The sequence below is a fragment of the Acomys minous genome (assembly GCF_964271855.1).
Source record: "Acomys minous genome assembly, chromosome: 2".
Taxonomy (NCBI): domain Eukaryota; kingdom Metazoa; phylum Chordata; class Mammalia; order Rodentia; family Muridae; genus Acomys; species Acomys minous.
The window spans coordinates 95544436-95562387 of NC_140484.1; the positions used below are offsets into that span (position 1 = coordinate 95544436).

Below are 17952 nucleotides of genomic sequence, written 5' to 3' on the forward strand. Positions count from 1 at the left end.
TAGATGCGAAAGCAGAACTCCAGATGGGTACAGCTTTGAGACAGCAGCTGAAAAAAATCTAGTTACAGACCTTGACATCCTATGAGTGCATACTTCTTGGTCTTTACATCTAGCATGAGGTACTTGAAAGTAAGGAGCATTTCTCAAAAGGCAGTCAATGGCCCTAGTTTTCAATAATTGGGATCAGGCCACACAGCAGTTCAGATGGCTGCCAGTGTGCTTTGCAGATGCCCTTACATCTAGGGAAAGTAGCCTCAGCCTTGTAACAGGGAAGATGGTTTGCTCACCTGGAAATACAATCTTACTAATAAAAACTCTCTTATGTTTTTCATGCCTGGTTGATATCACACTAACATGTCTAGATTAAGTTACCATCAGAAACTTGACAATTACAAAGTTCAGGCTGGTTTACTCTTTTCCTCATTCTCTATAAAACTAAAAATGTTGTAAAACCTAAAATCTATAAAATCTACCTCTCTCGTACTTGCCCCTAAGATGCTGATGCAGGGATCTCAGAGGATTTATAAAACACAAAAACAGAAACAGAACAAGAACAGAACTGCAAGCAAGCACTCCACCACCTGCCCCAGCATCCCCCATCCCCCACTACTGGTGTTTTTGCTTTTTGCTCCCTCCCTCATCCCAGGTCTAGTGCAGCTTTTCTAGAGCAGGGAACTTTAAAAGGCATCTTATGGTTTTCCATTAACAAAAATACACAGCATAACTCATTTCTCCAAACAATGAGCATTCTTTTGGTACTTTGGTAGCTTAAAAACTAAGTAATTTTAGAATGACTGAAAATATTTATTGGGAAATACATGACCATACCATACACAAAATACTTCTCTTTAGAATAAACACTTTAATGAAAATTTGTCCCAAAGAGGGAATCCTTAGAATTGGTGCAAGTATCTTTGTAGACTATAAAGTCAGCTAGGCCTATACCCAAGAAAGGTTGGTTGGGTCATATGGTAGGAGTGAAATGGTTGGGCCTATGCTCAGGATTTGTATACTGGGCCATATGGTAGTTCTACTTTCAAGTTTTTGAGAATCCTTCACACTGGTTTCCAAAGCTCTGCAACTACACTCCCACTAGCAGTGGTTAATGCTTTTCTCCCTCCGTTCTCACCAGCATATGGGATCTTTTGTTCTCCTGCACTTAAGGTGTCTACACGCCAATGTCTATGTGTTATATATAAGTTAAATAAGCCTTCTCTTCCTTTATGCTTTCTACATACTTAACATGTTCTACCTATAACTCTGTGGATGTCCATCAGGCTGGATGGCAAATTATGTAGGACAAGCTTGTTCAGTCATGGTTTGGGCAAATAGTCTTGAATAAGTTCCCTTTTAATACAGAAAGCCTGACCATGGTGATTTTCTTTAACAAGTCAGTGATCTGAAATTGTGTATGTAAATTTCTGTTTTATTATTTTTTGACGTTTGATTATGAATGCTGATGCTTATGTATTATTCCGTAAACATGAAAGGCTGTGCATGCCCAGAACCTGGTTCTCAATTACGTGATGTCCCATTCTCTCCCTGAAATCAGTGTGGTATCTTCAACTCCATTTCCGAATTCAGCAGGTTTTTAAGTCAGAGGTCCAAGGTCCACATGTAATGTCATGTATCACCGTGAAGAGGCTGCTCTGTCACTGGAAAGAGGACCTGGATGAGGGTCACCCCAGGCAAAATGGGACTTGGGGAAATAACAAAATCCAAAAGCCAGCTGGAGTTGCACTTGAGGATAGCTAGGTATGGCACCTGTAATGTAGGCAGACGGTCTGCCACGCCTAACTGCTAAAACTCTCCAGAGTGTGTTCATCTCGAGACTACACTGTGAGCACTTGCTCATACTAACTACTCACATCCTGAAGAGAATTCTAGCTGAAGATTGAAACAGTCCAGTGCTATGTACCCTGGACGGTCCCTATGGGACTCACCACACCAGCAAAACCATGTGAAAAATTAAGTGAGTATCTGTGTTGCAAATCCATGACCATATGAAAGATGGCTCCCTCCCACTGAATGTCAAGTGATGCCCAGACTTCAGTTCCAAGCTGGTGGAGGCTCTCTGGGAAGACTGTCAGGGAAGGACTCAGCCCTAACCTACTTTCACTGCCACAGATGTAACTGGCTATGCTCTTGGCCATTGAATATACTTGAATTTATTATCTAGAAGCAATAAATGAATTACAATTGATTTGAAACATTATTGGGGGTGAGTGGCAAGGTATCTAAGGTACTAAAGATCAAATTCAAACTCTCTCACATGCCAAAAATGCTCTATACTGTTAAGGGACACCCTCACTCTCAGTGAATGTTCAATGAAATTCTAATAATTAAAGAAATCACCAGTCATTCCAGAATTGCATAATTCACCAGCTTCCCAGCCCAAGGCAACCTGATAAAGCAGTAAATACTGTCAATCACACATAAGAATGCAAACTCTGGTTGGATCATCTTTTCATATTATATGATCATAAAATAGACATTGATTTTCTAGTTTGCAAATAAGTGTTGGGAGACCACATCTGTATCTGTTAGTGTTTGCCGTTACCAATACTTAGTAGGATTAAATAGCAAGCATTTAGTATTTCATCATGAAAGGAACCTTTTTGGCTATGCTCTCTCCTATAAGGTTGGAAGGAACTGCAACCCACAAACTCTCTCCCCAGGGGACTTCTCACCCAATATAGTTTCAGATATGTATGCCCCACATGGTCTCCCAGGCACTTGCCAAAGGTTAAAGAAAGTTTTGAGAAAATATATGGTCTCTTACTTCCCAAGTTTGGCTAGGGATAAACGTTAACTCTTTTAAAAGCTATGCTTAGCATCATTTGAACTTCAAAATGCCATTGTTTTGAATAAATAAAGAAAATGTGGCCCATACATACACTGAAATACTGTTTTGCTTACAAAGAATGGAATGCCATCATTTGTGTAAAAATGAGTATTACCAGACAACTTTATACAAAACCAGACACAGAAAGGCAAATGTTGTATGACCACGGGCTCTATGGCAGCCACATTAACTCCAAAAAGGCAGAAAATGGAACAGATCCCACCAAACACTGGAGATTATGGAGGGCAGGAATATAGGGAGATTGACTAGTGGGGACCAAATAATAATGTCAGCTGGCTAGGACAAGCATTAGTGTGGTACAGAAAGGGGTAGGGGGCTTCGCAACAATTCATTACATAGTATAGAATGGAATAGGAATACCCTGCTGAAAGCTTTCCAACAAGAAGAAAGTGGGGAAATGACTTCTGCTTCCCGTGTGAAATGTCTGCTGCACTACCAAAGGGGCTGGATCTTGATCCTAGCATCCAGGTAAAATGCCTGACTTGGTGATAATGTGCTTCTAATCCTGTGATGGGGAGGTGGGAACAGACATATTCTTGGGACTCACTGGAAAGATAATAATGCTGAATTGGCAGTCTCAAGTACTGTGAGAAACCCTATTTAAACACACACACACACACACACACAGAGAGAGAGAGAGAGAGAGAGAGAGAGAGAGAGAGAGAGAGAGAGAGAGGGAGAGAGAGAGAGAGAACGAACTAATCCCAACACTAAGAGAAATGATCAACAATTTTAAAGACTTCAATAGTATGAGCCTGATTTAATCACTACATGCTGCATATCATAAATGATCACAGGTTTTTTAAAATATAAATATTGTGTGTCTTGGTTAGTTAGTGTTCTATTGCTGTGAAGAGACACCACAGCCAAAGCAACTGTTATAAAAGAAAGCGTTTAATTGAGGGCTTGCTTATACTTTTAGAGGGCTGTTGCATAATCATCATGGCGGGAAGCAGACAGACATGGCACTGGAGCAGTAGGTGAGAGCTTTATGTCCTCATCTGCAGACAGAGAGAGACACTGGGCATGGCATGGGCTTCTGAAACTCCAGTCTATCGCCAGTGGCACACCTCCTCCAATAAGGCCACACTTCTTACTTCTTCCCAAATGGTTCCACTCACTGGACACCAAGCAGTCAAGCATAGTCTCATTCAAGCCACCGTAGACAGTCAACTAAAAAATAAGGGAAAGTTCCATGGATGTTGGTGCACATCTTCACACATGAAGCTACAGCAGAAGGATCATGAGTTCGAGCTCAGTCTGAGAGACATAGAAAGCTACAGACCAGCCTGCCTAATACAGGACTGCACTGTTCCACATTAAAGAAATGAAAAAAACAATGCTGCCACTGTTCCTGCCACTGTGTCTCCAGGGCGCATTCTTTAATACATAGGCATGCCTGTAATTTTGCAGGCCTTGGGACAACTACAGAAGACGCTTCCGTTCTAGGAAGACCCCTGTATTCAGAAGGAAGGGAGTCCTTTGAAACACAGATCCACCCTCTGGCATCTTGCCCCTCTCAGATCCAGAGACCATGCTTGGCCTAAAGTTAAGCCCTCTGAAGGCAACCTTCAAACTTCGCTTAGTGAGCCAGCAATTATTTTCTGAGGTTACCTTCGTTTTAGGAAAAGGAACAAGAGACGAACAACCTGAGAAGCAAAAGTGCCTTTCATTTCTTTCTCCAGGACCACTGCCTGGGCCATCAAGGTCCTCTTGATGCTGCTCTGAGGCTAGTACAAACCAGTTCTCAGACTGCTTGGAGACAGGTTACAGGCTCAGTGTTCAACTACACTTACTTTGCAGCTTAGGTTCTCGTTAGTAACCTATGAACAGCAAGCCCTGACGCAGACCTTACTACTGAGAAAGTCAGTTTGCTGCCAAAATCACCCAAGGCTCTTTCATGAAGGAGTTCTCCTGCCCCTTTGTGCCCTCCCCCGAGCCCATAATGATCCTAGGCTGTCACCAAGATCGAAAACAATTGGGGAGTGGAAACTTGTGCACTTGTAGCACATACAACCCACCTGTCATCTTCTGAACCCGCTACATTGCGCTTGGAGGAAACGTCAAGGTATAGTGCCTCTCAGCACTCTGCCTCTCTGCTCCCCTGCCTCACTCCTGCCTCTTCTCACTTGTCTCTCTGCCCCCTCCCATCTCCTCGATGCCCTGCTTGATAACTCTTCTCTTCTGAATTCCACTTCTCCACCCCTCTGTCTCTCTGAGTCCCTGCTTCATATCCCTGCCCCCCTGCACCTCATCTTATCACCCCCCCCACTTGACACCCTCCATTTTCCTTATATCCTGCACCTCACTTTTCTTTTCTTTACAGTCCAGATCGATTTATTTATCTATCTATCTATCTATTTATTTATTTATTTATTTATTTATTTTTGCACATTAGGCCATGAATTCGTACGAAATGGGCTCCAGCAGTTAACGGCTTCTCCCCCTTTAGTCCTCACAAAGTGTACTTCTCTGCATGGCACAGGCTGGCGCTTAAGCTGAACCCAGATGCCCTTCTCTTCGGCTCCCTTCTTCTTCTGGCCCTTCTCCTTCACACGCTTCAGGAAGCTGTCTCTGCCCTTAGAGTGCTTGATGTGCTCAATGCACACATTGGTTCTCTTGATGAGGATCATGCACTTAACGCGCTTGTTCACAATGATGCCCACAGCATGCTGGGTTACACTGTAGACCCTTCCAGTTTTTCCATGGTAACACTTATGGGGTATTCCGTTTTGAACAGTGCCCATTCCCTTGATGTCTAAATATCACCCTTTTTGTAGATTCGCATATATGCGTGCAAAGGAACGACTCCATGTTTCCTAAATGGCCCAGAGACCATATAGTGAGTGCCCCTCCTCTTTCGCATTGTGTTTGTCATTTTAGCAAGTTACTGGAAGATGGCTGCCATGGACAAAAGGGCATCTCACTTTTCAAAGTATCATTCTGATTCCAAAGTGTTTCAATTTCACACAGAACTATTTCTTCCTTTTCATTCCATGAGGGCAAGCTGGTTGTGCAACACCGGGAAGCATCTTCACCACTTCACAAAGGGCTCATTCTTTTAGGGTTGTGTATATATGTGTATGCGTGACTGTCTGGGTGCATGTGTTTATGTGTATGCTGAGTGCATGTTTCTGTGGATGCACATATGCACTTATGTGTGTATGCTTGTGGAGGTCAGAGGTCCCCCTTGAGTGCCATTCCACAAGATTCTAACACTGTTCCTTCATTAGTGTTGGCATATTCTTAAAAATCTATTTTATTGAGTTCTTATACCTCTTCCTCCCTTCCAACCCTTATTCTACCCTAATCCCTTCCAACCCCCAACACTAGGTAGGAAAGAAAGAAAGTTAGAGGAAAAGGAGGCATAGACTTCTTTAGTGTACTTCCTGCTGATTAGGGACATAGGGTTTTTTGAGAAAGTTCAATTATTGTCATCAGAATATCCAGCAGTCTAGCAAAGTATCAATAACAAACACAGCAGTAGGATGAACCAGCAGCTGCTGCCACCTCTCTTTGGGCTCTGGTCTTTTTATACTCTCTCTAGAGTCCCCAGAATGAAACTATCTTCAGCTGGAAGAATCATGCCCCTGCCAAAGAATACACAAGGCAACTAGTCTGCTGTTGTGGACAATCTCCCCAAGGAGCCCCATCCCACACCTAGGATTAAAACAAAAACATGTTCCCATAACATTACTGGGTTTTCTTAAGACACCAAAATTCTCAGTACACATTAAATATTTTTACTTACTTTAAATTTTAAATTTATGTGTATATGTGTTTGCCTTCATGAGTTTATGTGCCCCACATCCAGGCAGAAACCCATGCAGGCCAGAGTTGCAGGTAGTTATGAGCTTTTTGATGGTGCTACCAAGGGAGAAACCTGGGTCCCCAAAGAAGCTGTAAATGCTCTTAACTAGTGAGCCATTTCTCCAGTCTTGGTTGGTTGGTTGGTGGTTGGATTTTTGCTTGCTTGCTTGCTTGCTTGCTTGGCTGTTTGAGTGGTTGACTGGGTGGTTGACTTGGTGGTTGGTTGGTTTTGAGGCTGGGTTTCTCACTGACCTGGAACTCACCAATTAGGTTATGCTGGCCAGGGATCCTCTTACCACCCACCCAGGATGAAGATTTTAAGTCCGAGCAAGCCCTCTCAGTGTTTGTGTTGTTTTTAAATGTCATTACCAGAGATCAATGTGAGAAACCTCCTCCTTCCACAGCAAACACTTCATTCACGACCTGAACCCTCCACAGCTCCCACTGTGGGACCCACTTCTTAGCTCTGATCCTTGTAGGATCCTGCCTCAACACTGTTTGGCATAGAAAAGGCCCTTCCTTTGACCTACAGAGTGGCCCATACCTGAGTGAGCGGTGACAACAGGGGGCCAGGCAAGTACTTGCCTTATCAGAATATGGCTTCTCTCACTTTTAACCACTTTCCTTACAATACTCTGGAAGCTGGCAGGGCTTTGGGGCATAGAGGACAGAGTGTGTTCATTTTCCTGCTGGCTGCCTCTTCCCCACAAAGGTCAGCACAGGAAGCAATCAATTAAGCCATATGTGGCTCTTACAAATTAGTCTCCATTTGTCTTGGCATTTCTAAAGATAATGCACCCAAGAATAGAACATAATAGAAAGAGGAAGGGAGGGAGGGAGAGAAGGAGGGAGGAAGAGAGAGAGAGAGAGAGAGAGAGAGAGAGAGAGAGAGAGAGGAAGAGAGGGAGAGGGAGGGAGGGAGAGAGAGGGAGAGAGAGATAGAGAAAGAGAGAGGGGGAGGGAGGGAGGGAGGGAGGGAGAGAGAGAGAGAGAGAGAGAGAGAGAGAGAGAGAGAGAGAGAGAGAGAGAGAGAGCCTGTTGCTCTGCAATATAAGGTATTCGGAACTATCCTAACTCTTTATTGTTCTCTAAGTCGCTATTTAGTCCTATTTGTCATCAGGATAAAGTCCTCAGGACACAGACACCATGCCAACTAGAGTCACTCAGCACCACTGTACATCCCAAACACAGCTGCCAAACAGCAATTGTCCAGTGATGCCAAAAGTAGAGATGCTTAGAGGATTTGGATCCCTGCAATGCTGCTCCATAGCAACCTGGTCCCTACTTGGAGGCCTGCCTATCACTGGGAAGACCTGTTGTGGAATTTTAACAAAGGAAGGTTATCTAGACAGATGTGAGACTTCAACAGAACTGCAGACTTTCCAGGCCCAGAAAACAGACTAAGAGCTTTTGGGAGGTCCAGGCAGGTCACTGCGATGCTGCGATAAAAGCTCTGCTCCCAGGTGAAAAACTTACATTAGCTCCCACCACTACCACAAAAACTACCAGGAGCCTGGTGAGTTACTAAAGGTAATAGTGGCCTCCTCTCATAGCTCAGAAAAAGAGAGGTCCTCAAGCAAGATGTCAGCATGGTCACCAGGACAGAGTCTTTTATCTCCTAGCTTCTGGTGACACCTGATATCCCTTGGAATGTGGCCACATCAACCCAACCTCTAACTACATCTTTTGCTTTTCCACTGACCTCAAATCTCCATCTTTAAACCTCCCATCATAGGGTTTGGGGCTCAGACAATACTCAGGGGAGCCTCAAAACAACATCTTAGTCCCAAGTTTTAAAGACTTTTCATAAACACATCAGTATCCCAAGCTTTTAGGATCTGTGGCTCCTGGAAGACACTTCAGCCTCACAGATCACTGTGAGGGAAGGTCTGCAAGGCCCGTCCTGTTTTGACATCCTGTGAGTAAGTGCACACAGAGCCATGGGTGCTCTCACTGCAACCAGGAAGAGAAGAGATGCAGGAGGGCACAAGGCTAAAGTCCGGCGCACTCAAGACTGAAAAGAGGTTCTCACAGACAGAAAATAACCACAGCAGGCAGGATAAGACCACATGACAACTATATGCTTGGCAACACCCCGAAGAGCACTTCTGCTCTGTGACCTCACTTCCTTGCTGGAGGCTGAACAGATGGGGAGACAGACTATGCACAACTGGGCCAAGCTCCCAGTGTCAGGACCTTCGTACTGTGGTGAGTCTCTGGCACCTGCTACCCTCTGATGGGGACTTGTTCTTCAAGCACAAATATCCTCTCTCACAGCAAACCAACCTGCCATTGCACAGAAAATCAAGCTCTCTTAAAAGTAGAGCTTGGGATCTTTTAACTATTTCTCTCACATAATTAAAAAAAAAGTCCTTAATTATAAGATGTTGAGCATCTTTCTACCTTGCTTTTGATGTTTTGGAGTTCTTTTGCCCATTCAGAGATATTGATTGCTCAGAGGGAGAATAGACTTCTCACACAGACACAATGGACTTTCTGCTTTGGAGCTGGCCTTGCTTCTGTGCTAGACTGAGGACTCAAGTGAGACTTGTTTATCCCGCAGGCCAGGACAGAGAGCTGAGGACATGATGCTGCTCATGGGATTCAAAACCAGCAAGACCACATTTCTTTCCTCAAGAAACAGCAGCACCCTATCACTGTTCTTCATTTTCAAGTAAACCTAATTGCTGTAAAGGTTTTAATATGCCCTAAGATTGACAAGACCTCTCCCACTGAGAGCTGTGAGAGGTTTTGCTCAGCAGAGGAAAGCTTTCTGTTAAGTAACTTTCACATTATCAGAAGCATAATTAATAGGCTCATTACTCCATACAAATGAGAAGTAATGAACATTTCACAGGCAAAGACTTTTCATTTATTAAATTAATTAGTTAACTTATTTATTATGTATATGTATGTGTGTATGTACACTCACGTATGCACGCCACAGAACAACCTGCAGAAGTCAGTTCTCACCTTCTACACTCTTAAGTTCCAGGGACCAAACTCAGGTCGTGAGGCTTGGCTACAAAAGCCTTCACCCAGGGAACCTTCTCACCAGCCCATGTAGACGTCTTATGTCTTATGTTGCAGGTGCACTGACTAGCAAAAGTATTCTCCGTCTTCTTTGAACAGAAGATGGGAAATTTGGCTATAACCTAAAGATCAGTAGGGAAGGTGAACATTCTTAGACTCCAACTACAACAGCTTGTCCAGGCTCCTGGGGACACTGGACAGGTTCCATTCCTCCCTTGGTCCCTACCTGGCATACAAACATACTCACTGAAACACATGACCAATGTGTCAACTACATACGAAGTCTGAATCCCTGCCATTTTAGATACTGATCTACCTAAACTCGGTCCCTTTATGTGAGCGAGGTCTACAACTTGCTTCCAACAAGCAGACTGTGTGTCCCATAATGAAGAAACAGATATCTTTTCCTTGAGCCAATGCATTCCTTGGGATCTATTTATTTCAGCAATGGAGTAATTCCTAATTAAAATGAACCGTAAAGATTAATTCTGGTAAAATGAAAGCGTCATCTGACAGCAGTATTTTGGGCTACGTGGGATGCCCTGCAGAGGTCTTGGCTAAGATGAATGTCAGAATGGCTAGGGATGAGTTCCTAAGAGATAACCTCTGTCCGTAGCATTACAAAGTAGATTGGGTCCACCTAAGACAGAAAGTCAATGTATAAAATGGACAGGAAATATTGTGTCTCTGTGCAGGTACGCATTTAGAGGTTATGAAAAGACTTACATAAGTTTTAGCACTGGGGTACCCTGTGTGAGGGGTGCACTGAAAATGGCAGGAATGGAGACAGCATCGTTTGACTCGACAGGCCCTAGAGAAGGAGCCTATCAGAGTCACCATACTGTAGTGACTACGCCCAGCTATGTGATGCCTGGTCAGATGCCTGATCTGACAGGACAAGACATGGCTTGTTATCCATATTCCAAAGCTGGCAATTGTACAGAAAAATATTGATTTGTAAGGATCCAATAGCCTGGGTAGATATATGGGGGTATCAAAATGGCTTTTCCTTAATTCCACGACTTTCAGAGAGGATACTGATCACAGTTCACTGGACAATTTGGCTCAGAATTCAATGAAATGTACAGCTCTAAGACACACTTTAAGAATATAATACATAAGCGAGGCATGGTGGTGCACACCTGCAATCCCACCACTCAGGGAGGCAGAGGAAGTCAGTTCTCTGTGAGTTTGAGGCAAGCCTGGTCTACAAAGTGAATGCAGGATAGCTAAGGCTAACAGAGAAACCCTGTCTCAAAAATCCAAAAGAAAAAAAGGAAAAAAGGAAAAAAAGAAAAAAAGAAAAAAGAAAAAGCAAAAAAGAAAAACACCCAAACCAAACCAACAGCAACAACAACAACAACAACAACAACAACAACAAAACCTTAATATATAAACAACACAGTCAACATCTGTATCAGATATACGCTTTTTCCGTTTTAAAAAAATAACAGCTCTAGAATATCTAGCATATCTAGAGTTATGTAGCAGTAACTACAGAGATGTAAGCTTACTCTAGCCATCAAATCCTTGGGAAGAGAGAAGTAGCCATGGTCTTTGGTGTATGTGTCCTAGCTTCCCATAGTGCTCAACATAAACATGGTGCAGAAGAATGGACGGACATATGGTTAGGGTACCATATCAGAACTTGGAAACAGACTTCCTTAAATGGGCATGCTCAAGGTCGCCACATCCCTGGGGATTTTAGTAGAAGACCATAAAGCAGGGGAGGCAGTTACAGCACAGAACCTCCTCAACCCTCTATACAACAGAAGTCTGTGCAAATCAGCTGGACAAAAAGAGACCAGGAGAGAGCGGGGGTGGCCGAAATCAGAAGTGTCTCTTCCCCTGTCCTTTCTGTACAACCCAGTTCCACTTAACATTCATGATGACTGGCAATTTTGGGCCCAGGGAGTCAAAACAAAGAACTATGGTTAGTGACGTAAGCATGGGGAGGGCCAGTCATTCTGGAATGTCTTCTCACATGGTTGCCGTGGATACAAAGGAACCCGGATTTTCAAACACAGTGTGCACTGTGAATGGATGCTCAGACTGCCCCACATTAGTCAGAGGAGGAGTCACAGAGCAGCACCAAGCCAGGCCTCCTGTGCCACAGAAGGACAAAACAGAGAGGAGACATGGTCCGTGGTGGGGGGCTAGCAAGGGATACATCTGAACACAGTAAAGGCAATTAAGTAGCTGTCTTTCTCTAATCTAAGGATAAACAGGGCCACCTATCACTGAGACGTTTATTTTTGTGACTTCTTCCCAAGAGACTCTTAATTATTAAAAGAATGCATCCTATCAGTTCAATCCATCTGTGGCTCCCAGACGCCTCTACAGGTTGTGCCTTGCTGAAGGACAAACAGAAAGAGCATTTACATCGCTCATGTACGATCATGCACTGCTTAGCAAAGGGAAATCTAACAAAAGCCTTTAGCACATCATGACACTTTTAACGCCAAGCTAACATCACCTTTCCTATCATTAGGCAGTAAATCAGACAGGGCCACATGCCCTGTAGATCCCATCAGAATGTGTTTTATGATTAAGTATCATTAAGCCTAAACTGGAAAATATGTACCTGAACAAACATTTCAATGGCAACCACAAGTCCATGCCCAAGAAGAAATGTGATTCACACAAAACTTACATTCATAGGAATTTGAAAACAGGTTTATTGGGAGTGGCATGCATGGAGTGGCAGGCACTGTTTCCCCAGACCTCAACACCCTACCTGCTTTTCCCTTTCCCTGGACTGACAAGATAGTGCTGATGTGCTAGGGTGCAACCTGCCACCCTATCTTTGATAGCTGTGAATGTATTCAGATACAGAACAGCCGTGTTCTGCAGTGTTTCAAGAACTGTGTGGTCACCAAGGACAGAATCATGCATCTAACATCAATTCCCTGATAATTAGAGGAAGGGCATTGGAAGAGATTCAAGTCTTAAGAGACCATGGGACTTGCAAGTTCAAGATGGAAAGCCAGGTGGTGTTAAAGCAGCTTCTCCTTTACTGCATCCAGGCGAGGGACGAAAAAAAGTCATGCACCACTGGGAAAGGGGAGCAGATACCCTTTGTTTTGTCCACAGGACAGTGTTCCTGTCCTCTGAAATAAAGACCAGTAGTTTGGGTAGGGCTGAGGTCTCCTGGCCTTTTCCCCTTACACTTTAGCAAGTCCATCAGTGTCACCCTTGTTTGGCTCTCATTTAGGCAGTCATGTTTGGTGACACTTTGTAAGTGCAGCTTCTGACATTACTAAAAGATTCGCTCTCACTACACACTCCCTGATCTTCTGCCTTTTGTAATCTTGCTGCCTTCCTTTTCTCTACAGTGTTCCCTTACCCTGAGCCTTAGGTGCAGGACAGATAACTAAGGAATCCTGGAAGTAGGAGAAATAGTCCTGCCTACCCCTGCCAGGAAAGAACACACCATCTGGTTATCCGATAGCAAATGGTCAGCCCTGGAGACATTTCTACAAGTAACTACACAGACTGAGTAGGCTACAGTTAGGGATACAAATGCGTATGTGCACACAATAACAATTAATGAGAAAAAGGGGGCAAGGAAGTGTATTTGGGAAGTTTCGGAGGGAGGAAAGGGAATAGAGAAGTGTTGTATTTATATTATAATCTCAAATTAAAAAAGAAAGAAATAAAGGCAAGCAGATGCAGGGAGTCCATCATTTTGACGAACCAAATTGTGCTGGGAAAGGATCTCGGGTTGAAAAGCTCTAAGCATGTGCTGTGCCAGGGGTCCCTTGCTTCCTCCTGCCCCAGAAAAGTATTTCACCTATGAAGAAGCTTGCAGTGGAGTAGAGACTGCCCTGGCAGCTGTGGCCATAGGGTCTTGTGTAAACCTGAACTGAGACCTGATGGGAAAGGCAAGTATGGCACTCAATTTGTTACAGGATCTCTGATCTTTGCTGTTTGGTCTGTCTGACTGACTACCAATGAGAAGAAGGGTTTGCTATGCCTTTCTGGGACTCGTGACACTCCAAAGCTTCACTCAAGGTCCATACTGCTGTCCGAAAAGGTGGGAGAATCCTACTCCCTGTAAGACGTACTCCACATAATCACTGTAACCTTGTAAATTAACCTTTACATCCTCTGTTGCTATGGCCCACTTGGCAGAGAAGGGAAAGCGGAAGTAGCTTATGGCAAAGCATTACCATCACATAAAGCCAATAAATAGAATATAGAATGCATATGTACACACATGTGTGTATATATATACATGTATGTATATATATATATATGCTCTTAAACAAATATATATGTGGGCATCATATGCACATACATGGTTATGCCTACATAGACATATACATGCACTTTTCTAAGACAAAGGGAAAGAGAACTTGTGCCAATTTTCAAAAAACAATGTGAACCATATATGCATATATGAATTCATCTTTACATGTGGACAGCTGTATGCATGAGATTGCACACACTGCTTCTCTCTCTTCATGTTAAGCTTAGCACTACAATACCCACTGATGGGGGTGGCCTTTCTCTCTGATTTATATACTGAGAGGTAAAACCTTTTGGGAGTCGGTGAGCATTAATCAGCCTTTCCCCAAGTTCACAGGCCTTAAATTTAACCTAACATCTCTGCTATCTCTTGGACCTTTGTGCAGTGGCTCAACAAGACTCATCAATGTTCTCTCTTGTCTTGGAACAGGTTTACAGTATGTATTTTGTATCTTCAGATATCCACTTTATGGGAACATTTTATACCCGAAAAAAAAGGTAATTCTCTTCTTATCAATATTACTTTTCTCATTTTTAAAAGATAGAACTACAACTCAATTTCATAATTTCTTCTCAATGAGGTTGAGAAACACAGAACATTTCAACTGTAAGCAGCTGCCACATTTTGTAGGCTTACTCTGCCTTTGGAGTCTGGTGATGATCTGCCTGAATAAACTCATGCCCACCACTAAAACAGGGCATAAAGAGGCGTCGCCCACCTTTGACTTGACACGTGCTTCCAGCCAGCTCTGCTGTGTGTGTGTCTGTGTGCTGTAATGCAACGTGAGTCTGGCAAGGTGAGTATCATTGCCATGACTGTTGATGACTTTGCCCCAGTTCACATGTTTATTTCATGTTCCTGGCTGTCTGTATACTTGTTTGCTCTTTGAATTGTCCTTCAAACCAATTTAGTATCTTCCTGGTTCCCTCAAAAGCTAATTTAGCTTAATAATATCTTTTGCACATGTTCACTGAAAATAAAATGGTTTGATTCCTATGGCGCAATGCAGTGTGACTGAACACAAGACAGAAGAGGGCTTATATGTCCCACGTGGCCACAATCACAGTGGGTGATAAAATCTAACTTGACAGGTCATAATGCCTACGTGCCGGAACAGCCCCTGTGCGATGCCACCTGCACTTGTACCATTAAGAAGTACAGGCTTGGATCAGATTTATACAACACAGAAAACACAGAGGAAGGTTGAGACTTCATTTAGGACACCAGAAAACATTTCATTTTACCAAGAGGGTAGTATTAAAGGAAACTAGACACTTCTCTGCTATGGGTTAAATGTGTTCCCTAAAAATTCATGGGCTGAAAACATACTCCCCCTGATCTATATTCCGATGGCATCTGGAGGTGAGGTGTGGGAGACTTGATCAGGGTTAGAAGGAGGCAGAAGACAGAGCCTCCAGGATGGCATTACTGTCCTCCTGAGAAGAAGAGAATTCCAAGCCCTGTGTCCCCACCTGACAGTCTCTCTCAAGTCCTTTGAGAAGGGCCTCTTTGTATGCTAATACCCCGAGCTTGGACTTCCTATTCCCCAAAATCATGAGGTGAATGAATGAACCTCGGTTCATTGTAACAGCAAAGGATGGACTGGCCAGAGGCTTCTTCCTCACTTGGCGGCTGACTCCTCTCCAGGAATACTGGATATCCAGTCTTGTTCCTACTTGCTCATTTGATCTAGGTGGTACCAGTCCACCTTGCATCCAGGAGTACTGAGTTACGGTTGTTATATGTATGCACCAGAAAGGCAGAACTGCAGTGCGGGATTTGGCTGGAGTAGTGATGCATGATGATGTGTTCATGCAAGCAAAGCTTTAAGTGACATTTTATTTTCACATACCAGTCAGTTGATACATGCACCATGTGGGCACTTTTTAATCTTTGTGATCAGGAAGGATACTCATCAATTAAGTCCCTGCTCTCTCTCTCGAAGGCAGACCATGTAGAAGTTGGCATCTACTGCTACTTTGGGACTCTGTTCGTCTCAATAACCCAGGACATGACTCATGTACATTTTCCCACACAATGTGAGTGTAGCTATGCCCAAGATCTCCCTTTGTGGTAGAGAGGACAGAACCTAAAGCTGCGTGCATGCTGGCAAAGTGCTCCACTGCCTAGTCCCATCCCCAGCCGTACGTGACTTTTAAATAGACACACATTTTCACACTTCTACAACTTGAAGAACTTAAAAGGATATAATCAAGGAAATCCTAACTACAGACACACGGATGAAAACGCTACCTTTTCACGAGGCAGAACAGATAGGGCTGCAGAAAAAGTGGCCTTGCGTGTGAGTCCTGATCCACACGAGGCCATTCTTCGTCTCATTTGACCCCCTGTGGCTTCAGTAGTAGCTCCTCCAGCACAGAAACACACAGTGAAATAATACAAAGGCTAGCCCCTGTGACAGACCCCTGTGTCATTTATGGAAATTTCTTCAGGAGCCCAAAAGGGTCGTTTCAAATGCATCTGTTTTGACAGGCAAATGTTTTCCTCATTTTAGAAACATTTAGCTGTGTCACTAAGCATAAAGCATGCACTGGCACCCCATCGTAAGTGGTCCCAGTTGTTCTAAATATCAGTGGATGCATCACTGTTTCTGGATGGGCCAGTTATCCTTCCAGATCCGTCATCAAGAACACTTAAGAATCTATCACTCAGCCCCCGAAAGCCAGAGATAGAATGTCATCTTGGCTGGTGAACACTCAAAAAGGAGAGACTAGCTAAAATGATGCTACGATTCCGTAAGACATGCAGTCAGCAATGAGCAAGTTTATATGAACATAACTGGTCTCATAAGAACAGCTAGCTCTAGAATGGATTAGGAAATATATGAATATAAATAATTCAGAGATGTTTCCCAGAAGCCTAGCTTTTAATCCCAGCAAACAAGCCACTGCCACTTCAGCTCATTCATCCTGTCATTAAGTGGCACTGCGGAGGTGTGAGGGCTCAAAACCCGCCATTTCCTGGGAGTATGATACACACACCACCTCCCTCAGAGCAAGTTTCCCCCTTTGCAGTATGAAACCAAGCTGGCATTTCTAAATTGACCAGTTTTTTTTCATGCACATGGGAACTGGAGTTCATACAGTGTTGTAGCTGTCGAGTTAAATTCCCTGCAGAGGACTGCAGTGGAGGGAGGGCCAAAAGGAACACTCAGATGTTTTCTTGCTGCTTGGCTAAGAGTCATGGTCTATCAGAGCCATTCTGGTTGACAGTGTCACGGGGACACCAAGGATGGCCACAATCTCCCTTGGTAGACAGATGAATTCTGCTCTGTGCTGTTTTCTTCCCTTCTTCCTGCTTTGCAGATGAAAAGCTTACATTGCACATCTTTTCAACACAATACAAAGTTGACTGAAACTCATGGCCCAACATCAGAGAATGAACCGAAATAGGAAAATGGATTTTCAGGGGACATACAGAGAGGAGAGAGAAAGAAACTGGCCTTGGAGCTGAAGTGCAAACTTACTAAACGTTATGCCCACCATGGCAAGGGAAACCTTTAATTTTTTTCTCAGGTAATTTAACAACTCCCTGTCATTTCAGGCTTTCAGAGATAAAGTTCTGTGCCGATTTGTTTCTGAATAATCCCCACTATGCATTATCTAAATGCTCCATTCAGAATCCACATCCAACAGCATTAAGAATATAAAAAGAAATCAAGAAAAAGATGAACCAAGATAGCGAGGTGACTCAGGAGGTAAAGCCCTTGCCATCATCAAGCTCAAGACTGAGTGTGAGCCCAGGACCAACATGATAGATGAAGAGAAATGATTTCCAAATAGTCCTCTGACTACCACAGGAATACTATGGTATTTAAGTATGTGTGTGTGTGTGTGTGTGTGTGTGTGTGTGTGTGTGTGTGTGTGTGTGATGTATACATTCATGTTTGTATGTGCTTAAATAAAAATGTTATTTTAAAAAAGAACTAAATAGAAATGAATATATGCCTCCACCTCCTCACCGATCTACA

General features: G+C 43.5%; 1 protein-coding gene and 1 pseudogene across 2 annotated transcripts in view; both read right to left on the reverse strand.

Annotated features, from left to right (window-relative positions):
- Window positions 1-17952, reverse strand: part of GABRG3 (gamma-aminobutyric acid type A receptor subunit gamma3) — a 552883-nt gene that overhangs the window by 451196 nt on the left and 83735 nt on the right. The gene's annotated exons all lie outside the window — the stretch shown is intronic.
- On the reverse strand, window positions 5261-6233 carry LOC311592075 (large ribosomal subunit protein eL21-like; annotated as a pseudogene). Its single transcript has one exon. The product of its transcript is annotated as a large ribosomal subunit protein eL21-like (transcript).